Source organism: Brachyhypopomus gauderio, chromosome 4 (genome assembly GCF_052324685.1).
Source record: "Brachyhypopomus gauderio isolate BG-103 chromosome 4, BGAUD_0.2, whole genome shotgun sequence".
Taxonomy (NCBI): Eukaryota; Metazoa; Chordata; class Actinopteri; order Gymnotiformes; family Hypopomidae; genus Brachyhypopomus; species Brachyhypopomus gauderio.
The window spans coordinates 22,955,880-22,977,939 of NC_135214.1; the positions used below are offsets into that span (position 1 = coordinate 22,955,880).

Here is a 22,060-nt window from a genome sequence, read left to right on the forward strand (position 1 = left end):
AGACAACCTTACAAGTGGGGATGTAGCTCAGAGGTAGAGCGCATGCTTTGCCTGTGTGAGGAACTGTCTTCGACCCCCAGCATCTCAATGAAGCATAGCTTGTTTCCTGAATGCCATTGTTTAACACTCAGGTACTCTTGCTTCCTGTTAGGCCCCAACAACCAAAAAGTGCTCTTTCCTGGGTGAGTCCCAAACGGCTGTGACTCAACTGTGCAACTTTCTTCCAGTCACCAAGATATGGGTTGCTTCTTCTGTTCTCCTTTTGGTAGCTGCCTATGCAATGGTATTTTGGTTACAGCCTATGGACAGTGTAGAATCGGTAGAATTGGTATCAATTCACGGGTCAGAACAGTGTTGTGATTTTGAGCATGTTCCAGCCATTTCCACACACTTCCGCTGTCGGAGTTACCACATGCCCTCATAGGTTTGTGTGTGGCTCAAATTTAAGCACTCTCTCTTTTCTGTGGCATGGTGGCCAAGTGGTAAGGCGTCGGTCTCGTAAACCGAAGATCACGGGTTCGATCCTCGTTCGTGCCTTTAAGGAAAGTGGACCGAAGGGTCTATAATGTCCATTCACTACCAAAATATCTGCTTCCAATTTTGTCCTTGTACAAGAGACCTCTGTATGTGATCAAGCACTCGTCTGACTCTCAAAGAAGCAGCTGAAATGGCCTGGTGGAAAGGTGCTTACCTTTTAAATGGCAGACAACGGGAACATCTACATCCATTTCTAATGTGACCTCTACCTTTGTTTTGAGTATTTCAATGATCTTTACTGAGTTTACCATCAGGTTTCCATGTGATAGAGTCTGCAGGAGCGAAAACTGGGCTTTGCTAGGTAAGAATTTCTCCATTGCTTCCAGGTAGTTTGCAGATTAAGAGGCTGTATGTCAAAGTCTATGTTATAGGGCCAAGGATTCCTGATGGTGTGGCAGGCCTTCTCACCCCTTCAGGGAGTAGTGATACATTAGGCAACTGTAGACTAGTTGATAAACCTTTGGAATCATTCTCTTTGGCTCTACAACCAATTAGTTCCACACGTCAAGGGGATGTAGCTCAGTGGAAGAGCGCATGCTTTGCATGTATGAGGTCCAGGGTTCAATCCCCTGCATCTCCATGAGCATTATCTATAGATATGGTTGGCTATATTTTAACCTTTCGGGTTGAGCTGACATTCAGACGCTGTGCATTTCTCTCACTCTTTTTGTGCCTTAATAGTGTTGCTTGCAGCTTCTCTTATTGATAGACGATGCTCAGTTTCCGTTCGGTTATACATAGGTCACAATGGTGTCGTGATTTTGAGCATGTTCCTGCCATTTCCTCACATTTCCGCTGTCGGAGTTACCACATGTCCTCATAAGTTTGTGTGTGGTTCAAATTTAAGGACTCTCTCTTTTCTATGGCATGGTGGCCAAGTGGTAAGGCGTCGGTCTCGTAAACCGAAGATCACGGGTTCGATCCCCGTTCGTGCCTTTAAGGAAAGTGGACCGAACGGTCTATAGTGTCCATTCACTACTAAAATATCTGCTTCCAATTTTGTCCTTGTACAAGAGACCTCTGTATGTGATCAAGCACTCGTCTGACTCTCAAAGAAGCAGCTGAAATGGCCTGGCGGAAAGGTGCTTACCTTTTAAATGGCAGACAACGGGAACATCTACATCCATTTCTAATGTGACCTCTACCTTTGTTTTGAGTATTTCAATGATCTTTACTGAGTTTACCATCAGGTTTCCATGTGATAGAGTCTGCAGGAGTGAAAACTGGGCTTTGCTAGGTAAGAATTTCTCCATTGCTTCCAGGTAGTTTGCAGATTAAGAGGCTGTATGTCAAAGTCTATGTTATAGGGCCAAGTATTCCTGATGGTGTGGCAGGCCTTCTCACCCCTTCAGGGATTAGTGATACATTAGGCAACTGTAGACTAGTTGATAAACCTTTGGAATCATTCTCTTTGGCTCTACAACCAATTCATTCCACATGTCAAGGGGATGTAGCTCAGTGGAAGAGCGCATGCTTTGCATGTATGAGGTCCAGGGTTCAATCCCCTGCATCTCCATGAGCATTGTCTATAGATATTGTTGGCTATATTTTAACCTTTCGGGTTGAGCTGACATTCAGACGCTGTGCATTTCTCTTACCCTTTTCGTGCCTTAATAGTGTTGCTTGCAGCTTCTCTTATTGATAGACGATGCTCAGTTTCCGTTCGGTTATACATCGGTCACAATGGTGTCGTGTTTTTGAGCATGTTCACTGCTGCTTTTAACACATGCCTTCGTAACCGAAGATCACCGGTTAGCCATTGGACCATTAAAGTGCTTTGTCAGTTTTCAATTCTGTTTTTGTTCCTTGCAAACTTGACATTCTGGCATGGCTGCTGCTGAAGTATAACTTGCTTCATGGGTTCGTCCTTTTACTGCTTCTGGTGGCCGTATTTGCTGTGCTAGACTCTTTCAGAATTCTGAAGACAACCTTACAAGTGGGGATGTAGCTCAGAGGTAGAGCGCATGCTTTGCCTGTGTGAGGAACTGTCTTCGACCCCCAGCATCACAATGAAGCATAGCTTGTTTCCTGAATGCCATTGTTTAACACTCAGGTACTCTTGCTTCCTGTTAGGCCCCAACAACCAAAAAGTGCTCTTTCCTGGGTGAGTCCCAAACGGCTGTGACTCAACTGTGCAACTTTCTTCCAGTCACCAAGATATGGGTTGCTTCTTCTGTTCTCCTTTTGGTAGCTGCCTATGCAATGCTATTTTGGTTACAGCCTATGGACAGTGTAGAATCGGTAGAATTGGTATCAATTCACGGGTCAGAACAGTGTTGTGATTTTGAGCATGTTCCAGCCATTTCCACACACTTCCGCTGTCGGAGTTACCACATGCCCTCATAGGTTTGTGTGTGGTTCAAATTTAAGCACTCTCTCTTTTCTGTGGCATGGTGGCCAAGTGGTAAGGCGTTGGTCTCGTAAACCGAAGATCACGGGTTCGATCCTCGTTCGTGCCTTTAAGGAAAGTGGACCGAAGGGTCTATAATGTCCATTCACTACCAAAATATCTGCTTCCAATTTTGTCCTTGTACAAGAGACCTCTGTATGTGATCAAGCACTCGTCTGACTCTCAAAGAAGCAGCTGAAATGGCCTGGTGGAAAGGTGCTTACCTTTTAAATGGCAGACAACGGGAACATCTACATCCATTTCTAATGTGACCTCTACCTTTGTTTTGAGTATTTCAATGATCTTTACTGAGTTTACCATCAGGTTTCCATGTGATAGAGTCTGCAGGAGCGAAAACTGGGCTTTGCTAGGTAAGAATTTCTCCATTGCTTCCAGGTAGTTTGCAGATTAAGAGGCTGTATGTCAAAGTCTATGTTATAGGGCCAAGGATTCCTGATGGTGTGGCAGGCCTTCTCACCCCTTCAGGGAGTAGTGATACATTAGGCAACTGTAGACTAGTTGATAAATCTTTGGAATCATTCTCTTTGGCTCTACAACCAATTAGTTCCACACGTCAAGGGGATGTAGCTCAGTGGAAGAGCGCATGCTTTGCATGTATGCGGTCCAGGGTTCAATCCCCTGCATCTCCATGAGCATTATCTATAGATATGGTTGGCTATATTTTAACCTTTCGGGTTGAGCTGACATTCAGACGCTGTGCATTTCTCTCACTCTTTTTGTGCCTTAATAGTGTTGCTTGCAGCTTCTCTTATTGATAGACGATGCTCAGTTTTTGTTCGGTTATACATAGGTCACAATGGTGTCGTGATTTTGAGCATGTTCCTGCCATTTCCTCACATTTCCGCTGTCGGAGTTACCACATGTCCTCATAAGTTTGTGTGTGGTTCAAATTTAAGGACTCTCTCTTTTCTATGGCATGGTGGCCAAGTGGTAAGGCGTCGGTCTCGTAAACCGAAGATCACGGGTTCGATCCCCGTTCGTGCCTTTAAGGAAAGTGGACCGAACGGTCTATAGTGTCCATTCACTACTAAAATATCTGCTTCCAATTTTGTCCTTGTACAAGAGACCTCTGTATGTGATCAAGCACTCGTCTGACTCTCAAAGAAGCAGCTGAAATGGCCTGGTGGAAAGGTGCTTACCTTTTAAATGGCAGACAACGGGAACATCTACATCCATTTCTAATGTGACCTCTACCTTTGTTTTGAGTATTTCAATGATCTTTACTGAGTTTACCATCAGGTTTCCATGTGATAGAGTCTGCAGGAGTGAAAACTGGGCTTTGCTAGGTAAGAATTTCTCCATTGCTTCCAGGTAGTTTGCAGATTAAGAGGCTGTATGTCAAAGTCTATGTTATAGGGCCAAGTATTCCTGATGGTGTGGCAGGCCTTCTCACCCCTTCAGGGAGTAGTGATACATTAGGCAACTGTAGACTAGTTGATAAATCTTTGGAATCATTCTCTTTGGCTCTACAACCAATTAGTTCCACACGTCAAGGGGATGTAGCTCAGTGGAAGAGCGCATGCTTTGCATGTATGAGGTCCAGGGTTCAATCCCCTGCATCTCCATGAGCATTATCTATAGATATGGTTGGCTATATTTTAACCTTTCGGGTTGAGCTGACATTCAGACGCTGTGCATTTCTCTCACTCTTTTTGTGCCTTAATAGTGTTGCTTGCAGCTTCTCTTATTGATAGACAATGCTCAGTTTCCGTTCGGTTATACATAGGTCACAATGGTGTCGTGATTTTGAGCATGTTCCTGCCATTTCCTCACATTTCCGCTGTCGGAGTTACCACATGTCCTCATAAGTTTGTGTGTGGTTCAAATTTAAGGACTCTCTCTTTTCTATGGCATGGTGGCCAAGTGGTAAGGCGTCGGTCTCGTAAACCGAAGATCACGGGTTCGATCCCCGTTCGTGCCTTTAAGGAAAGTGGACCGAACGGTCTATAGTGTCCATTCACTACTAAAATATCTGCTTCCAATTTTGTCCTTGTACAAGAGACCTCTGTATGTGATCAAGCACTCGTCTGACTCTCAAAGAAGCAGCTGAAATGGCCTGGCGGAAAGGTGCTTACCTTTTAAATGGCAGACAACGGGAACATCTACATCCATTTCTAATGTGACCTCTACCTTTGTTTTGAGTATTTCAATGATCTTTACTGAGTTTACCATCAGGTTTCCATGTGATAGAGTCTGCAGGAGTGAAAACTGGGCTTTGCTAGGTAAGAATTTCTCCATTGCTTCCAGGTAGTTTGCAGATTAAGAGGCTGTATGTCAAAGTCTATGTTATAGGGCCAAGTATTCCTGATGGTGTGGCAGGCCTTCTCACCCCTTCAGGGATTAGTGATACATTAGGCAACTGTAGACTAGTTGATAAACCTTTGGAATCATTCTCTTTGGCTCTACAACCAATTCATTCCACATGTCAAGGGGATGTAGCTCAGTGGAAGAGCGCATGCTTTGCATGTATGAGGTCCAGGGTTCAATCCCCTGCATCTCCATGAGCATTGTCTATAGATATTGTTGGCTATATTTTAACCTTTCGGGTTGAGCTGACATTCAGACGCTGTGCATTTCTCTTACCCTTTTCGTGCCTTAATAGTGTTGCTTGCAGCTTCTCTTATTGATAGACGATGCTCAGTTTCCGTTCGGTTATACATCGGTCACAATGGTGTCGTGTTTTTGAGCATGTTCACTGCTGCTTTTAACACATGCCTTCGTAACCGAAGATCACCGGTTAGCCATTGGACCATTAAAGTGCTTTGTCAGTTTTCAATTCTGTTTTTGTTCCTTGCAAACTTGACATTCTGGCATGGCTGCTGCTGAAGTATAACTTGCTTCATGGGTTCGTCCTTTTACTGCTTCTGGTGGCCGTATTTGCTGTGCTAGACTCTTTCAGAATTCTGAAGACAACCTTACAAGTGGGGATGTAGCTCAGAGGTAGAGCGCATGCTTTGCCTGTGTGAGGAACTGTCTTCGACCCCCAGCATCTCAATGAAGCATAGCTTGTTTCCTGAATGCCATTGTTTAACACTCAGGTACTCTTGCTTCCTGTTAGGCCCCAACAACCAAAAAGTGCTCTTTCCTGGGTGAGTCCCAAACGGCTGTGACTCAACTGTGCAACTTTCTTCCAGTCACCAAGATATGGGTTGCTTCTTCTGTTCTCCTTTTGGTAGCTGCCTATGCAATGCTATTTTGGTTACAGCCTATGGACAGTGTAGAATCGGTAGAATTGGTATCAATTCACGGGTCAGAACAGTGTTGTGATTTTGAGCATGTTCCAGCCATTTCCACACACTTCCGCTGTCGGAGTTACCACATGCCCTCATAGGTTTGTGTGTGGCTCAAATTTAAGCACTCTCTCTTTTCTGTGGCATGGTGGCCAAGTGGTAAGGCGTTGGTCTCGTAAACCGAAGATCACGGGTTCGATCCTCGTTCGTGCCTTTAAGGAAAGTGGACCGAAGGGTCTATAATGTCCATTCACTACCAAAATATCTGCTTCCAATTTTGTCCTTGTACAAGAGACCTCTGTATGTGATCAAGCACTCGTCTGACTCTCAAAGAAGCAGCTGAAATGGCCTGGTGGAAAGGTGCTTACCTTTTAAATGGCAGACAACGGGAACATCTACATCCATTTCTAATGTGACCTCTACCTTTGTTTTGAGTATTTCAATGATCTTTACTGAGTTTACCATCAGGTTTCCATGTGATAGAGTCTGCAGGAGCGAAAACTGGGCTTTGCTAGGTAAGAATTTCTCCATTGCTTCCAGGTAGTTTGCAGATTAAGAGGCTGTATGTCAAAGTCTATGTTATAGGGCCAAGGATTCCTGATGGTGTGGCAGGCCTTCTCACCCCTTCAGGGAGTAGTGATACATTAGGCAACTGTAGACTAGTTGATAAATCTTTGGAATCATTCTCTTTGGCTCTACAACCAATTAGTTCCACACGTCAAGGGGATGTAGCTCAGTGGAAGAGCGCATGCTTTGCATGTATGAGGTCCAGGGTTCAATCCCCTGCATCTCCATGAGCATTATCTATAGATATGGTTGGCTATATTTTAACCTTTCGGGTTGAGCTGACATTCAGACGCTGTGCATTTCTCTCACTCTTTTTGTGCCTTAATAGTGTTGCTTGCAGCTTCTCTTATTGATAGACAATGCTCAGTTTCCGTTCGGTTATACATAGGTCACAATGGTGTCGTGATTTTGAGCATGTTCCTGCCATTTCCTCACATTTCCGCTGTCGGAGTTACCACATGTCCTCATAAGTTTGTGTGTGGTTCAAATTTAAGGACTCTCTCTTTTCTATGGCATGGTGGCCAAGTGGTAAGGCGTCGGTCTCGTAAACCGAAGATCACGGGTTCGATCCCCGTTCGTGCCTTTAAGGAAAGTGGACCGAACGGTCTATAGTGTCCATTCACTACTAAAATATCTGCTTCCAATTTTGTCCTTGTACAAGAGACCTCTGTATGTGATCAAGCACTCGTCTGACTCTCAAAGAAGCAGCTGAAATGGCCTGGCGGAAAGGTGCTTACCTTTTAAATGGCAGACAACGGGAACATCTACATCCATTTCTAATGTGACCTCTACCTTTGTTTTGAGTATTTCAATGATCTTTACTGAGTTTACCATCAGGTTTCCATGTGATAGAGTCTGCAGGAGTGAAAACTGGGCTTTGCTAGGTAAGAATTTCTCCATTGCTTCCAGGTAGTTTGCAGATTAAGAGGCTGTATGTCAAAGTCTATGTTATAGGGCCAAGTATTCCTGATGGTGTGGCAGGCCTTCTCACCCCTTCAGGGATTAGTGATACATTAGGCAACTGTAGACTAGTTGATAAACCTTTGGAATCATTCTCTTTGGCTCTACAACCAATTCATTCCACATGTCAAGGGGATGTAGCTCAGTGGAAGAGCGCATGCTTTGCATGTATGAGGTCCAGGGTTCAATCCCCTGCATCTCCATGAGCATTGTCTATAGATATTGTTGGCTATATTTTAACCTTTCGGGTTGAGCTGACATTCAGACGCTGTGCATTTCTCTTACCCTTTTCGTGCCTTAATAGTGTTGCTTGCAGCTTCTCTTATTGATAGACGATGCTCAGTTTCCGTTCGGTTATACATCGGTCACAATGGTGTCGTGTTTTTGAGCATGTTCACTGCTGCTTTTAACACATGCCTTCGTAACCGAAGATCACCGGTTAGCCATTGGACCATTAAAGTGCTTTGTCAGTTTTCAATTCTGTTTTTGTTCCTTGCAAACTTGACATTCTGGCATGGCTGCTGCTGAAGTATAACTTGCTTCATGGGTTCGTCCTTTTACTGCTTCTGGTGGCCGTATTTGCTGTGCTAGACTCTTTCAGAATTCTGAAGACAACCTTACAAGTGGGGATGTAGCTCAGAGGTAGAGCGCATGCTTTGCCTGTGTGAGGAACTGTCTTCGACCCCCAGCATCTCAATGAAGCATAGCTTGTTTCCTGAATGCCATTGTTTAACACTCAGGTACTCTTGCTTCCTGTTAGGCCCCAACAACCAAAAAGTGCTCTTTCCTGGGTGAGTCCCAAACGGCTGTGACTCAACTGTGCAACTTTCTTCCAGTCACCAAGATATGGGTTGCTTCTTCTGTTCTCCTTTTGGTAGCTGCCTATGCAATGCTATTTTGGTTACAGCCTATGGACAGTGTAGAATCGGTAGAATTGGTATCAATTCACGGGTCAGAACAGTGTTGTGATTTTGAGCATGTTCCAGCCATTTCCACACACTTCCGCTGTCGGAGTTACCACATGCCCTCATAGGTTTGTGTGTGGCTCAAATTTAAGCACTCTCTCTTTTCTATGGCATGGTGGCCAAGTGGTAAGGCGTCGGTCTCGTAAACCGAAGATCACGGGTTCGATCCCCGTTCGTGCCTTTAAGGAAAGTGGACCGAAGGGTCTATAATGTCCATTCACTACCAAAATATCTGCTTCCAATTTTGTCCTTGTACAAGAGACCTCTGTATGTGATCAAGCACTCGTCTGACTCTCAAAGAAGCAGCTGAAATGGCCTGGTGGAAAGGTGCTTACCTTTTAAATGGCAGACAACGGGAACATCTACCTCCATTTCTAATGTGACCTCTACCTTTGTTTTGAGTATTTCAATGATCTTTACTGAGTTTACCATCAGGTTTCCATGTGATAGAGTCTGCAGGAGCGAAAACTGGGCTTTGCTAGGTAAGAATTTCTCCATTGCTTCCAGGTAGTTTGCAGATTAAGAGGCTGTATGTCAAAGTCTATGTTATAGGGCCAAGGATTCCTGATGGTGTGGCAGGCCTTCTCACCCCTTCAGGGAGTAGTGATACATTAGGCAACTGTAGACTAGTTGATAAACCTTTGGAATCATTCTCTTTGGCTCTACAACCAATTAGTTCCACACGTCAAGGGGATGTAGCTCAGTGGAAGAGCGCATGCTTTGCATGTATGAGGTCCAGGGTTCAATCCCCTGCATCTCCATGAGCATTATCTATAGATATGGTTGGCTATATTTTAACCTTTCGGGTTGAGCTGACATTCAGACGCTGTGCATTTCTCTCACTCTTTTTGTGCCTTAATAGTGTTGCTTGCAGCTTCTCTTATTGATAGACAATGCTCAGTTTCCGTTCAGGTATACATAGGTCACAATGGTGTCGTGATTTTGAGCATGTTCCTGCCATTTCCTCACATTTCCGCTGTCGGAGTTACCACATGTCCTCATAAGTTTGTGTGTGGTTCAAATTTAAGGACTCTCTCTTTTCTGTGGCATGGTGGCCAAGTGGTAAGGCGTTGGTCTCGTAAACCGAAGATCACGGGTTCGATCCTCGTTCGTGCCTTTAAGGAAAGTGGACCGAAGGGTCTATAATGTCCATTCACTACCAAAATATCTGCTTCCAATTTTGTCCTTGTACAAGAGACCTCTGTATGTGATCAAGCACTCGTCTGACTCTCAAAGAAGCAGCTGAAATGGCCTGGTGGAAAGGTGCTTACCTTTTAAATGGCAGACAACGGGAACATCTACATCCATTTCTAATGTGACCTCTACCTTTGTTTTGAGTATTTCAATGATCTTTACTGAGTTTACCATCAGGTTTCCATGTGATAGAGTCTGCAGGAGCGAAAACTGGGCTTTGCTAGGTAAGAATTTCTCCATTGCTTCCAGGTAGTTTGCAGATTAAGAGGCTGTATGTCAAAGTCTATGTTATAGGGCCAAGGATTCCTGATGGTGTGGCAGGCCTTCTCACCCCTTCAGGGAGTAGTGATACATTAGGCAACTGTAGACTAGTTGATAAATCTTTGGAATCATTCTCTTTGGCTCTACAACCAATTAGTTCCACACGTCAAGGGGATGTAGCTCAGTGGAAGAGCGCATGCTTTGCATGTATGAGGTCCAGGGTTCAATCCCCTGCATCTCCATGAGCATTATCTATAGATATGGTTGGCTATATTTTAACCTTTCGGGTTGAGCTGACATTCAGACGCTGTGCATTTCTCTCACTCTTTTTGTGCCTTAATAGTGTTGCTTGCAGCTTCTCTTATTGATAGACGATGCTCAGTTTCCGTTCGGTTATACATAGGTCACAATGGTGTCGTGATTTTGAGCATGTTCCTGCCATTTCCTCACATTTCCGCTGTCGGAGTTACCACATGTCCTCATAAGTTTGTGTGTGGTTCAAATTTAAGGACTCTCTCTTTTCTATGGCATGGTGGCCAAGTGGTAAGGCGTCGGTCTCGTAAACCGAAGATCACGGGTTCGATCCCCGTTCGTGCCTTTAAGGAAAGTGGACCGAACGGTCTATAGTGTCCATTCACTACTAAAATATCTGCTTCCAATTTTGTCCTTGTACAAGAGACCTCTGTATGTGATCAAGCACTCGTCTGACTCTCAAAGAAGCAGCTGAAATGGCCTGGTGGAAAGGTGCTTACCTTTTAAATGGCAGACAACGGGAACATCTACATCCATTTCTAATGTGACCTCTACCTTTGTTTTGAGTATTTCAATGATCTTTACTGAGTTTACCATCAGGTTTCCATGTGATAGAGTCTGCAGGAGTGAAAACTGGGCTTTGCTAGGTAAGAATTTCTCCATTGCTTCCAGGTAGTTTGCAGATTAAGAGGCTGTATGTCAAAGTCTATGTTATAGGGCCAAGTATTCCTGATGGTGTGGCAGGCCTTCTCACCCCTTCAGGGATTAGTGATACATTAGGCAACTGTAGACTAGTTGATAAATCTTTGGAATCATTCTCTTTGGCTCTACAACCAATTAGTTCCACACGTCAAGGGGATGTAGCTCAGTGGAAGAGCTCATGCTTTGCATGTATGAGGTCCAGGGTTCAATCCCCTGCATCTCCATGAGCATTATCTATAGATATGGTTGGCTATATTTTAACCTTTCGGGTTGAGCTGACATTCAGACGCTGTGCATTTCTCTCACTCTTTTTGTGCCTTAATAGTGTTGCTTGCAGCTTCTCTTATTGATAGACAATGCTCAGTTTCCGTTCGGTTATACATAGGTCACAATGGTGTCGTGATTTTGAGCATGTTCCTGCCATTTCCTCACATTTCCGCTGTCGGAGTTACCACATGTCCTCATAAGTTTGTGTGTGGTTCAAATTTAAGGACTCTCTCTTTTCTATGGCATGGTGGCCAAGTGGTAAGGCGTCGGTCTCGTAAACCGAAGATCACGGGTTCGATCCCCGTTCGTGCCTTTAAGGAAAGTGGACCGAACGGTCTATAGTGTCCATTCACTACTAAAATATCTGCTTCCAATTTTGTCCTTGTACAAGAGACCTCTGTATGTGATCAAGCACTCGTCTGACTCTCAAAGAAGCAGCTGAAATGGCCTGGTGGAAAGGTGCTTACCTTTTAAATGGCAGACAACGGGAACATCTACATCCATTTCTAATGTGACCTCTACCTTTGTTTTGAGTATTTCAATGATCTTTACTGAGTTTACCATCAGGTTTCCATGTGATAGAGTCTGCAGGAGTGAAAACTGGGCTTTGCTAGGTAAGAATTTCTCCATTGCTTCCAGGTAGTTTGCAGATTAAGAGGCTGTATGTCAAAGTCTATGTTATAGGGCCAAGTATTCCTGATGGTGTGGCAGGCCTTCTCACCCCTTCAGGGATTAGTGATACATTAGGCAACTGTAGACTAGTTGATAAATCTTTGGAATCATTCTCTTTGGCTCTACAACCAATTAGTTCCACACGTCAAGGGGATGTAGCTCAGTGGAAGAGCGCATGCTTTGCATGTATGAGGTCCAGGGTTCAATCCCCTGCATCTCCATGAGCATTATCTATAGATATGGTTGGCTATATTTTAACCTTTCGGGTTGAGCTGACATTCAGACGCTGTGCATTTCTCTCACTCTTTTTGTGCCTTAATAGTGTTGCTTGCAGCTTCTCTTATTGATAGACAATGCTCAGTTTCCGTTCGGTTATACATAGGTCACAATGGTGTCGTGATTTTGAGCATGTTCCTGCCATTTCCTCACATTTCCGCTGTCGGAGTTACCACATGTCCTCATAAGTTTGTGTGTGGTTCAAATTTAAGGACTCTCTCTTTTCTATGGCATGGTGGCCAAGTGGTAAGGCGTCGGTCTCGTAAACCGAAGATCACGGGTTCGATCCCCGTTCGTGCCTTTAAGGAAAGTGGACCGAACGGTCTATAGTGTCCATTCACTACTAAAATATCTGCTTCCAATTTTGTCCTTGTACAAGAGACCTCTGTATGTGATCAAGCACTCGTCTGACTCTCAAAGAAGCAGCTGAAATGGCCTGGTGGAAAGGTGCTTACCTTTTAAATGGCAGACAACGGGAACATCTACATCCATTTCTAATGTGACCTCTACCTTTGTTTTGAGTATTTCAATGATCTTTACTGAGTTTACCATCAGGTTTCCATGTGATAGAGTCTGCAGGAGTGAAAACTGGGCTTTGCTAGGTAAGAATTTCTCCATTGCTTCCAGGTAGTTTGCAGATTAAGAGGCTGTATGTCAAAGTCTATGTTATAGGGCCAAGTATTCCTGATGGTGTGGCAGGCCTTCTCACCCCTTCAGGGATTAGTGATACATTAGGCAACTGTAGACTAGTTGATAAATCTTTGGAATCATTCTCTTTGGCTCTACAACCAATTAGTTCCACACGTCAAGGGGATGTAGCTCAGTGGAAGAGCGCATGCTTTGCATGTATGAGGTCCAGGGTTCAATCCCCTGCATCTCCATGAGCATTATCTATAGATATGGTTGGCTATATTTTAACCTTTCGGGTTGAGCTGACATTCAGACGCTGTGCATTTCTCTCACTCTTTTTGTGCCTTAATAGTGTTGCTTGCAGCTTCTCTTATTGATAGACAATGCTCAGTTTCCGTTCGGTTATACATAGGTCACAATGGTGTCGTGATTTTGAGCATGTTCCTGCCATTTCCTCACATTTCCGCTGTCGGAGTTACCACATGTCCTCATAAGTTTGTGTGTGGTTCAAATTTAAGGACTCTCTCTTTTCTATGGCATGGTGGCCAAGTGGTAAGGCGTCGGTCTCGTAAACCGAAGATCACGGGTTCGATCCCCGTTCGTGCCTTTAAGGAAAGTGGACCGAACGGTCTATAGTGTCCATTCACTACTAAAATATCTGCTTCCAATTTTGTCCTTGTACAAGAGACCTCTGTATGTGATCAAGCACTCGTCTGACTCTCAAAGAAGCAGCTGAAATGGCCTGGTGGAAAGGTGCTTACCTTTTAAATGGCAGACAACGGGAACATCTACATCCATTTCTAATGTGACCTCTACCTTTGTTTTGAGTATTTCAATGATCTTTACTGAGTTTACCATCAGGTTTCCATGTGATAGAGTCTGCAGGAGTGAAAACTGGGCTTTGCTAGGTAAGAATTTCTCCATTGCTTCCAGGTAGTTTGCAGATTAAGAGGCTGTATGTCAAAGTCTATGTTATAGGGCCAAGTATTCCTGATGGTGTGGCAGGCCTTCTCACCCCTTCAGGGATTAGTGATACATTAGGCAACTGTAGACTAGTTGATAAATCTTTGGAATCATTCTCTTTGGCTCTACAACCAATTAGTTCCACACGTCAAGGGGATGTAGCTCAGTGGAAGAGCGCATGCTTTGCATGTATGAGGTCCAGGGTTCAATCCCCTGCATCTCCATGAGCATTATCTATAGATATGGTTGGCTATATTTTAACCTTTCGGGTTGAGCTGACATTCAGACGCTGTGCATTTCTCTCACTCTTTTTGTGCCTTAATAGTGTTGCTTGCAGCTTCTCTTATTGATAGACAATGCTCAGTTTCCGTTCAGGTATACATAGGTCACAATGGTGTCGTGATTTTGAGCATGTTCCTGCCATTTCCTCACATTTCCGCTGTCGGAGTTACCACATGTCCTCATAAGTTTGTGTGTGGTTCAAATTTAAGGACTCTCTCTTTTCTATGGCATGGTGGCCAAGTGGTAAGGCGTCGGTCTCGTAAACCGAAGATCACGGGTTCGATCCCCGTTCGTGCCTTTAAGGAAAGTGGACTGAACGGTCTATAGTGTCCATTCACTACTAAAATATCTGCTTCCAATTTTGTCCTTGTACAAGAGACCTCTGTATGTGATCAAGCACTCGTCTGACTCTCAAAGAAGCAGCTGAAATGGCCTGGCGGAAAGGTGCTTACCTTTTAAATGGCAGACAACGGGAACATCTACATCCATTTCTAATGTGACCTCTACCTTTGTTTTGAGTATTTCAATGATCTTTACTGAGTTTACCATCAGGTTTCCATGTGATAGAGTCTGCAGGAGTGAAAACTGGGCTTTGCTAGGTAAGAATTTCTCCATTGCTTCCAGGTAGTTTGCAGATTAAGAGGCTGTATGTCAAAGTCTATGTTATAGGGCCAAGTATTCCTGATGGTGTGGCAGGCCTTCTCACCCCTTCAGGGATTAGTGATACATTAGGCAACTGTAGACTAGTTGATAAACCTTTGGAATCATTCTCTTTGGCTCTACAACCAATTCATTCCACATGTCAAGGGGATGTAGCTCAGTGGAAGAGCGCATGCTTTGCATGTATGAGGTCCAGGGTTTAATCCCCTGCATCTCCATGAGCATTGTCTATAGATATTGTTGGCTATATTTTAACCTTTCGGGTTGAGCTGACATTCAGACGCTGTGCATTTCTCTTACCCTTTTCGTGCCTTAATAGTGTTGCTTGCAGCTTCTCTTATTGATAGACGATGCTCAGTTTCCGTTCGGTTATACATCGGTCACAATGGTGTCGTGTTTTTGAGCATGTTCACTGCTGCTTTTAACACATGCCTTCGTAACCGAAGATCACCGGTTAGCCATTGGACCATTAAAGTGCTTTGTCAGTTTTCAATTCTGTTTTTGTTCCTTGCAAACTTGACATTCTGGCATGGCTGCTGCTGAAGTATAACTTGCTTCATGGGTTCGTCCTTTTACTGCTTCTGGTGGCCGTATTTGCTGTGCTAGACTCTTTCAGAATTCTGAAGACAACCTTACAAGTGGGGATGTAGCTCAGAGGTAGAGCGCATGCTTTGCCTGTGTGAGGAACTGTCTTCGACCCCCAGCATCTCAATGAAGCATAGCTTGTTTCCTGAATGCCATTGTTTAACACTCAGGTACTCTTGCTTCCTGTTAGGCCCCAACAACCAAAAAGTGCTCTTTCCTGGGTGAGTCCCAAACGGCTGTGACTCAACTGTGCAACTTTCTTCCAGTCACCAAGATATGGGTTGCTTCTTCTGTTCTCCTTTTGGTAGCTGCCTATGCAATGCTATTTTGGTTACAGCCTATGGACAGTGTAGAATCGGTAGAATTGGTATCAATTCACGGGTCAGAACAGTGTTGTGATTTTGAGCATGTTCCAGCCATTTCCACACACTTCCGCTGTCGGAGTTACCACATGCCCTCATAGGTTTGTGTGTGGTTCAAATTTAAGCACTCTCTCTTTTCTATGGCATGGTGGCCAAGTGGTAAGGCGTCGGTCTCGTAAACCGAAGATCACGGGTTCGATCCTCGTTCGTGCCTTTAAGGAAAGTGGACCGAAGGGTCTATAATGTCCATTCACTACCAAAATATCTGCTTCCAATTTTGTCCTTGTACAAGAGACCTCTGTATGTGATCAAGCACTCGTCTGACTCTCAAAGAAGCAGCTGAAATGGCCTGGTGGAAAGGTGCTTACCTTTTAAATGGCAGACAACGGGAACATCTACATCCATTTCTAATGTGACCTCTACCTTTGTTTTGAGTATTTCAATGATCTTTACTGAGTTTACCATCAGGTTTCCATGTGATAGAGTCTGCAGGAGCGAAAACTGGGCTTTGCTAGGTAAGAATTTCTCCATTGCTTCCAGGTAGTTTGCAGATTAAGAGGCTGTATGTCAAAGTCTATGTTATAGGGCCAAGGATTCCTGATGGTGTGGCAGGCCTTCTCACCCCTTCAGGGAGTAGTGATACATTAGGCAACTGTAGACTAGTTGATAAATCTTTGGAATCATTCTCTTTGGCTCTACAACCAATTAGTTCCACACGTCAAGGGGATGTAGCTCAGTGGAAGAGCGCATGCTTTGCATGTATGAGGTCCAGGGTTCAATCCCCTGCATCTCCATGAGCATTATCTATAGATATGGTTGGCTATATTTTAACCTTTCGGGTTGAGCTGACATTCAGACGCTGTGCATTTCTCTCACTCTTTTTGTGCCTTAATAGTGTTGCTTGCAGCTTCTCTTATTGATAGACGATGCTCAGTTTCCGTTCGGTTATACATAGGTCACAATGGTGTCGTGATTTTGAGCATGTTCCTGCCATTTCCTCACATTTCCGCTGTCGGAGTTACCACATGTCCTCATAAGTTTGTGTGTGGTTCAAATTTAAGGACTCTCTCTTTTCTATGGCATGGTGGCCAAGTGGTAAGGCGTCGGTCTCGTAAACCGAAGATCACGGGTTCGATCCCTGTTCGTGCCTTTAAGGAAAGTGGACCGAACGGTCTATAGTGTCCATTCACTACTAAAATATCTGCTTCCAATTTTGTCCTTGTACAAGAGACCTCTGTATGTGATCAAGCACTCGTCTGACTCTCAAAGAAGCAGCTGAAATGGCCTGGCGGAAAGGTGCTTACCTTTTAAATGGCAGACAACGGGAACATCTACATCCATTTCTAATGTGACCTCTACCTTTGTTTTGAGTATTTCAATGATCTTTACTGAGTTTACCATCAGGTTTCCATGTGATAGAGTCTGCAGGAGTGAAAACTGGTCTTTGCTAGGTAAGAATTTCTCCATTGCTTCCAGGTAGTTTGCAGATTAAGAGGCTGTATGTCAAAGTCTATGTTATAGGGCCAAGTATTCCTGATGGTGTGGCAGGCCTTCTCACCCCTTCAGGGATTAGTGATACATTAGGCAACTGTAGACTAGTTGATAAACCTTTGGAATCATTCTCTTTGGCTCTACAACCAATTCATTCCACATGTCAAGGGGATGTAGGTCAGTGGAAGAGCGCATGCTTTGCATGTATGAGGTCCAGGGTTCAATCCCCTGCATCTCCATGAGCATTGTCTATAGATATTGTTGGCTATATTTTAACCTTTCGGGTTGAGCTGACATTCAGACGCTGTGCATTTCTCTTACCCTTTTCGTGCCTTAATAGTGTTGCTTGCAGCTTCTCTTATTGATAGACGATGCTCAGTTTCCGTTCGGTTATACATCGGTCACAATGGTGTCGTGTTTTTGAGCACGTTCACTGCTGCTTTTAACACATGCCTTCGTAACCGAAGATCACCGGTTAGCCATTGGACCATTAAAGTGCTTTGTCAGTTTTCAATTCTGTTTTTGTTCCTTGCAAACTTGACATTCTGGCATGGCTGCTGCTGAAGTATAACTTGCTTCATGGGTTCGTCCTTTTACTGCTTCTGGTGGCCGTATTTGCTGTGCTAGACTCTTTCAGAATTCTGAAGACAACCTTACAAGTGGGGATGTAGCTCAGAGGTAGAGCGCATGCTTTGCCTGTGTGAGGAACTGTCTTCGACCCCCAGCATCTCAATGAAGCATAGCTTGTTTCCTGAATGCCATTGTTTAACACTCAGGTACTCTTGCTTCCTGTTAGGCCCCAACAACCAAAAAGTGCTCTTTCCTGGGTGAGTCCCAAACGGCTGTGACTCAACTGTGCAACTTTCTTCCAGTCACCAAGATATGGGTTGCTTCTTCTGTTCTCCTTTTGGTAGCTGCCTATGCAATGGTATTTTGGTTACAGCCTATGGACAGTGTAGAATCGGTAGAATTGGTATCAATTCACGGGTCAGAACAGTGTTGTGATTTTGAGCATGTTCCAGCCATTTCCACACACTTCCGCTGTCGGAGTTACCACATGCCCTCATAGGTTTGTGTGTGGCTCAAATTTAAGCACTCTCTCTTTTCTGTGGCATGGTGGCCAAGTGGTAAGGCGTCGGTCTCGTAAACCGAAGATCACGGGTTCGATCCTCGTTCGTGCCTTTAAGGAAAGTGGACCGAAGGGTCTATAATGTCCATTCACTACCAAAATATCTGCTTCCAATTTTGTCCTTGTACAAGAGACCTCTGTATGTGATCAAGCACTCGTCTGACTCTCAAAGAAGCAGCTGAAATGGCCTGGTGGAAAGGTGCTTACCTTTTAAATGGCAGACAACGGGAACATCTACATCCATTTCTAATGTGACCTCTACCTTTGTTTTGAGTATTTCAATGATCTTTACTGAGTTTACCATCAGGTTTCCATGTGATAGAGTCTGCAGGAGCGAAAACTGGGCTTTGCTAGGTAAGAATTTCTCCATTGCTTCCAGGTAGTTTGCAGATTAAGAGGCTGTATGTCAAAGTCTATGTTATAGGGCCAAGGATTCCTGATGGTGTGGCAGGCCTTCTCACCCCTTCAGGGAGTAGTGATACATTAGGCAACTGTAGACTAGTTGATAAACCTTTGGAATCATTCTCTTTGGCTCTACAACCAATTAGTTCCACACGTCAAGGGGATGTAGCTCAGTGGAAGAGCGCATGCTTTGCATGTATGAGGTCCAGGGTTCAATCCCCTGCATCTCCATGAGCATTATCTATAGATATGGTTGGCTATATTTTAACCTTTCGGGTTGAGCTGACATTCAGACGCTGTGCATTTCTCTCACTCTTTTTGTGCCTTAATAGTGTTGCTTGCAGCTTCTCTTATTGATAGACGATGCTCAGTTTCCGTTCGGTTATACATAGGTCACAATGGTGTCGTGATTTTGAGCATGTTCCTGCCATTTCCTCACATTTCCGCTGTCGGAGTTACCACATGTCCTCATAAGTTTGTGTGTGGTTCAAATTTAAGGACTCTCTCTTTTCTATGGCATGGTGGCCAAGTGGTAAGGCGTCGGTCTCGTAAACCGAAGATCACGGGTTCGATCCCCGTTCGTGCCTTTAAGGAAAGTGGACCGAACGGTCTATAGTGTCCATTCACTACTAAAATATCTGCTTCCAATTTTGTCCTTGTACAAGAGACCTCTGTATGTGATCAAGCACTCGTCTGACTCTCAAAGAAGCAGCTGAAATGGCCTGGCGGAAAGGTGCTTACCTTTTAAATGGCAGACAACGGGAACATCTACATCCATTTCTAATGTGACCTCTACCTTTGTTTTGAGTATTTCAATGATCTTTACTGAGTTTACCATCAGGTTTCCATGTGATAGAGTCTGCAGGAGTGAAAACTGGGCTTTGCTAGGTAAGAATTTCTCCATTGCTTCCAGGTAGTTTGCAGATTAAGAGGCTGTATGTCAAAGTCTATGTTATAGGGCCAAGTATTCCTGATGGTGTGGCAGGCCTTCTCACCCCTTCAGGGATTAGTGATACATTAGGCAACTGTAGACTAGTTGATAAACCTTTGGAATCATTCTCTTTGGCTCTACAACCAATTCATTCCACATGTCAAGGGGATGTAGCTCAGTGGAAGAGCGCATGCTTTGCATGTATGAGGTCCAGGGTTCAATCCCCTGCATCTCCATGAGCATTGTCTATAGATATTGTTGGCTATATTTTAACCTTTCGGGTTGAGCTGACATTCAGACGCTGTGCATTTCTCTTACCCTTTTCGTGCCTTAATAGTGTTGCTTGCAGCTTCTCTTATTGATAGACGATGCTCAGTTTCCGTTCGGTTATACATCGGTCACAATGGTGTCGTGTTTTTGAGCATGTTCACTGCTGCTTTTAACACATGCCTTCGTAACCGAAGATCACCGGTTAGCCATTGGACCATTAAAGTGCTTTGTCAGTTTTCAATTCTGTTTTTGTTCCTTGCAAACTTGACATTCTGGCATGGCTGCTGCTGAAGTATAACTTGCTTCATGGGTTCGTCCTTTTACTGCTTCTGGTGGCCGTATTTGCTGTGCTAGACTCTTTCAGAATTCTGAAGACAACCTTACAAGTGGGGATGTAGCTCAGAGGTAGAGCGCATGCTTTGCCTGTGTGAGGAACTGTCTTCGACCCCCAGCATCACAATGAAGCATAGCTTGTTTCCTGAATGCCATTGTTTAACACTCAGGTACTCTTGCTTCCTGTTAGGCCCCAACAACCAAAAAGTGCTCTTTCCTGGGTGAGTCCCAAACGGCTGTGACTCAACTGTGCAACTTTCTTCCAGTCACCAAGATATGGGTTGCTTCTTCTGTTCTCCTTTTGGTAGCTGCCTATGCAATGCTATTTTGGTTACAGCCTATGGACAGTGTAGAATCGGTAGAATTGGTATCAATTCACGGGTCAGAACAGTGTTGTGATTTTGAGCATGTTCCAGCCATTTCCACACACTTCCGCTGTCGGAGTTACCACATGCCCTCATAGGTTTGTGTGTGGTTCAAATTTAAGCACTCTCTCTTTTCTGTGGCATGGTGGCCAAGTGGTAAGGCGTTGGTCTCGTAAACCGAAGATCACGGGTTCGATCCTCGTTCGTGCCTTTAAGGAAAGTGGACCGAAGGGTCTATAATGTCCATTCACTACCAAAATATCTGCTTCCAATTTTGTCCTTGTACAAGAGACCTCTGTATGTGATCAAGCACTCGTCTGACTCTCAAAGAAGCAGCTGAAATGGCCTGGTGGAAAGGTGCTTACCTTTTAAATGGCAGACAACGGGAACATCTACATCCATTTCTAATGTGACCTCTACCTTTGTTTTGAGTATTTCAATGATCTTTACTGAGTTTACCATCAGGTTTCCATGTGATAGAGTCTGCAGGAGCGAAAACTGGGCTTTGCTAGGTAAGAATTTCTCCATTGCTTCCAGGTAGTTTGCAGATTAAGAGGCTGTATGTCAAAGTCTATGTTATAGGGCCAAGGATTCCTGATGGTGTGGCAGGCCTTCTCACCCCTTCAGGGAGTAGTGATACATTAGGCAACTGTAGACTAGTTGATAAATCTTTGGAATCATTCTCTTTGGCTCTACAACCAATTAGTTCCACACGTCAAGGGGATGTAGCTCAGTGGAAGAGCGCATGCTTTGCATGTATGCGGTCCAGGGTTCAATCCCCTGCATCTCCATGAGCATTATCTATAGATATGGTTGGCTATATTTTAACCTTTCGGGTTGAGCTGACATTCAGACGCTGTGCATTTCTCTCACTCTTTTTGTGCCTTAATAGTGTTGCTTGCAGCTTCTCTTATTGATAGACGATGCTCAGTTTCCGTTCGGTTATACATAGGTCACAATGGTGTCGTGATTTTGAGCATGTTCCTGCCATTTCCTCACATTTCCGCTGTCGGAGTTACCACATGTCCTCATAAGTTTGTGTGTGGTTCAAATTTAAGGACTCTCTCTTTTCTATGGCATGGTGGCCAAGTGGTAAGGCGTCGGTCTCGTAAACCGAAGATCACGGGTTCGATCCCCGTTCGTGCCTTTAAGGAAAGTGGACCGAACGGTCTATAGTGTCCATTCACTACTAAAATATCTGCTTCCAATTTTGTCCTTGTACAAGAGACCTCTGTATGTGATCAAGCACTCGTCTGACTCTCAAAGAAGCAGCTGAAATGGCCTGGTGGAAAGGTGCTTACCTTTTAAATGGCAGACAACGGGAACATCTACATCCATTTCTAATGTGACCTCTACCTTTGTTT

General features: G+C 44.3%; 1 protein-coding gene and 39 non-coding genes across 40 annotated transcripts in view; 39 read left to right on the top strand and 1 right to left on the bottom strand.

Moving 5' to 3' along the window:
• LOC143512591 (ninjurin-1) overlaps positions 1 to 22,060 on the bottom strand; it is a 300,728-nt gene that overhangs the window by 101,223 nt on the left and 177,445 nt on the right. The gene's annotated exons all lie outside the window — the stretch shown is intronic.
• Positions 466 to 537, top strand: trnat-cgu (transfer RNA threonine (anticodon CGU)). The gene has a single exon. It is a non-coding gene; the product is annotated as a tRNA-Thr (tRNA).
• On the top strand, positions 1,046 to 1,117 carry trnaa-ugc (transfer RNA alanine (anticodon UGC)). Its single transcript has one exon. It is a non-coding gene; the product is annotated as a tRNA-Ala (tRNA).
• trnat-cgu (transfer RNA threonine (anticodon CGU)) lies at positions 1,402 to 1,473 on the top strand. Its single transcript has one exon. It is a non-coding gene; the product is annotated as a tRNA-Thr (tRNA).
• On the top strand, positions 1,982 to 2,053 carry trnaa-ugc (transfer RNA alanine (anticodon UGC)). The gene has a single exon. It is a non-coding gene; the product is annotated as a tRNA-Ala (tRNA).
• trnat-cgu (transfer RNA threonine (anticodon CGU)) lies at positions 2,925 to 2,996 on the top strand. Its single transcript has one exon. It is a non-coding gene; the product is annotated as a tRNA-Thr (tRNA).
• Positions 3,505 to 3,576, top strand: trnaa-ugc (transfer RNA alanine (anticodon UGC)). Its single transcript has one exon. It is a non-coding gene; the product is annotated as a tRNA-Ala (tRNA).
• On the top strand, positions 3,861 to 3,932 carry trnat-cgu (transfer RNA threonine (anticodon CGU)). The gene has a single exon. It is a non-coding gene; the product is annotated as a tRNA-Thr (tRNA).
• trnaa-ugc (transfer RNA alanine (anticodon UGC)) lies at positions 4,441 to 4,512 on the top strand. Its single transcript has one exon. It is a non-coding gene; the product is annotated as a tRNA-Ala (tRNA).
• Positions 4,797 to 4,868, top strand: trnat-cgu (transfer RNA threonine (anticodon CGU)). The gene has a single exon. It is a non-coding gene; the product is annotated as a tRNA-Thr (tRNA).
• On the top strand, positions 5,377 to 5,448 carry trnaa-ugc (transfer RNA alanine (anticodon UGC)). The gene has a single exon. It is a non-coding gene; the product is annotated as a tRNA-Ala (tRNA).
• Positions 6,320 to 6,391, top strand: trnat-cgu (transfer RNA threonine (anticodon CGU)). The gene has a single exon. It is a non-coding gene; the product is annotated as a tRNA-Thr (tRNA).
• On the top strand, positions 6,900 to 6,971 carry trnaa-ugc (transfer RNA alanine (anticodon UGC)). Its single transcript has one exon. It is a non-coding gene; the product is annotated as a tRNA-Ala (tRNA).
• Positions 7,256 to 7,327, top strand: trnat-cgu (transfer RNA threonine (anticodon CGU)). The gene has a single exon. It is a non-coding gene; the product is annotated as a tRNA-Thr (tRNA).
• Positions 7,836 to 7,907, top strand: trnaa-ugc (transfer RNA alanine (anticodon UGC)). Its single transcript has one exon. It is a non-coding gene; the product is annotated as a tRNA-Ala (tRNA).
• trnat-cgu (transfer RNA threonine (anticodon CGU)) lies at positions 8,779 to 8,850 on the top strand. Its single transcript has one exon. It is a non-coding gene; the product is annotated as a tRNA-Thr (tRNA).
• Positions 9,359 to 9,430, top strand: trnaa-ugc (transfer RNA alanine (anticodon UGC)). The gene has a single exon. It is a non-coding gene; the product is annotated as a tRNA-Ala (tRNA).
• On the top strand, positions 9,715 to 9,786 carry trnat-cgu (transfer RNA threonine (anticodon CGU)). The gene has a single exon. It is a non-coding gene; the product is annotated as a tRNA-Thr (tRNA).
• trnaa-ugc (transfer RNA alanine (anticodon UGC)) lies at positions 10,295 to 10,366 on the top strand. The gene has a single exon. It is a non-coding gene; the product is annotated as a tRNA-Ala (tRNA).
• trnat-cgu (transfer RNA threonine (anticodon CGU)) lies at positions 10,651 to 10,722 on the top strand. Its single transcript has one exon. It is a non-coding gene; the product is annotated as a tRNA-Thr (tRNA).
• On the top strand, positions 11,231 to 11,302 carry trnaa-ugc (transfer RNA alanine (anticodon UGC)). Its single transcript has one exon. It is a non-coding gene; the product is annotated as a tRNA-Ala (tRNA).
• Positions 11,587 to 11,658, top strand: trnat-cgu (transfer RNA threonine (anticodon CGU)). The gene has a single exon. It is a non-coding gene; the product is annotated as a tRNA-Thr (tRNA).
• trnaa-ugc (transfer RNA alanine (anticodon UGC)) lies at positions 12,167 to 12,238 on the top strand. The gene has a single exon. It is a non-coding gene; the product is annotated as a tRNA-Ala (tRNA).
• trnat-cgu (transfer RNA threonine (anticodon CGU)) lies at positions 12,523 to 12,594 on the top strand. Its single transcript has one exon. It is a non-coding gene; the product is annotated as a tRNA-Thr (tRNA).
• On the top strand, positions 13,103 to 13,174 carry trnaa-ugc (transfer RNA alanine (anticodon UGC)). The gene has a single exon. It is a non-coding gene; the product is annotated as a tRNA-Ala (tRNA).
• trnat-cgu (transfer RNA threonine (anticodon CGU)) lies at positions 13,459 to 13,530 on the top strand. The gene has a single exon. It is a non-coding gene; the product is annotated as a tRNA-Thr (tRNA).
• Positions 14,039 to 14,110, top strand: trnaa-ugc (transfer RNA alanine (anticodon UGC)). The gene has a single exon. It is a non-coding gene; the product is annotated as a tRNA-Ala (tRNA).
• trnat-cgu (transfer RNA threonine (anticodon CGU)) lies at positions 14,395 to 14,466 on the top strand. Its single transcript has one exon. It is a non-coding gene; the product is annotated as a tRNA-Thr (tRNA).
• Positions 14,975 to 15,046, top strand: trnaa-ugc (transfer RNA alanine (anticodon UGC)). The gene has a single exon. It is a non-coding gene; the product is annotated as a tRNA-Ala (tRNA).
• On the top strand, positions 15,918 to 15,989 carry trnat-cgu (transfer RNA threonine (anticodon CGU)). The gene has a single exon. It is a non-coding gene; the product is annotated as a tRNA-Thr (tRNA).
• trnaa-ugc (transfer RNA alanine (anticodon UGC)) lies at positions 16,498 to 16,569 on the top strand. The gene has a single exon. It is a non-coding gene; the product is annotated as a tRNA-Ala (tRNA).
• On the top strand, positions 16,854 to 16,925 carry trnat-cgu (transfer RNA threonine (anticodon CGU)). Its single transcript has one exon. It is a non-coding gene; the product is annotated as a tRNA-Thr (tRNA).
• On the top strand, positions 17,434 to 17,505 carry trnaa-ugc (transfer RNA alanine (anticodon UGC)). The gene has a single exon. It is a non-coding gene; the product is annotated as a tRNA-Ala (tRNA).
• trnat-cgu (transfer RNA threonine (anticodon CGU)) lies at positions 18,377 to 18,448 on the top strand. The gene has a single exon. It is a non-coding gene; the product is annotated as a tRNA-Thr (tRNA).
• On the top strand, positions 18,957 to 19,028 carry trnaa-ugc (transfer RNA alanine (anticodon UGC)). The gene has a single exon. It is a non-coding gene; the product is annotated as a tRNA-Ala (tRNA).
• Positions 19,313 to 19,384, top strand: trnat-cgu (transfer RNA threonine (anticodon CGU)). Its single transcript has one exon. It is a non-coding gene; the product is annotated as a tRNA-Thr (tRNA).
• On the top strand, positions 19,893 to 19,964 carry trnaa-ugc (transfer RNA alanine (anticodon UGC)). The gene has a single exon. It is a non-coding gene; the product is annotated as a tRNA-Ala (tRNA).
• On the top strand, positions 20,836 to 20,907 carry trnat-cgu (transfer RNA threonine (anticodon CGU)). The gene has a single exon. It is a non-coding gene; the product is annotated as a tRNA-Thr (tRNA).
• On the top strand, positions 21,416 to 21,487 carry trnaa-ugc (transfer RNA alanine (anticodon UGC)). Its single transcript has one exon. It is a non-coding gene; the product is annotated as a tRNA-Ala (tRNA).
• Positions 21,772 to 21,843, top strand: trnat-cgu (transfer RNA threonine (anticodon CGU)). Its single transcript has one exon. It is a non-coding gene; the product is annotated as a tRNA-Thr (tRNA).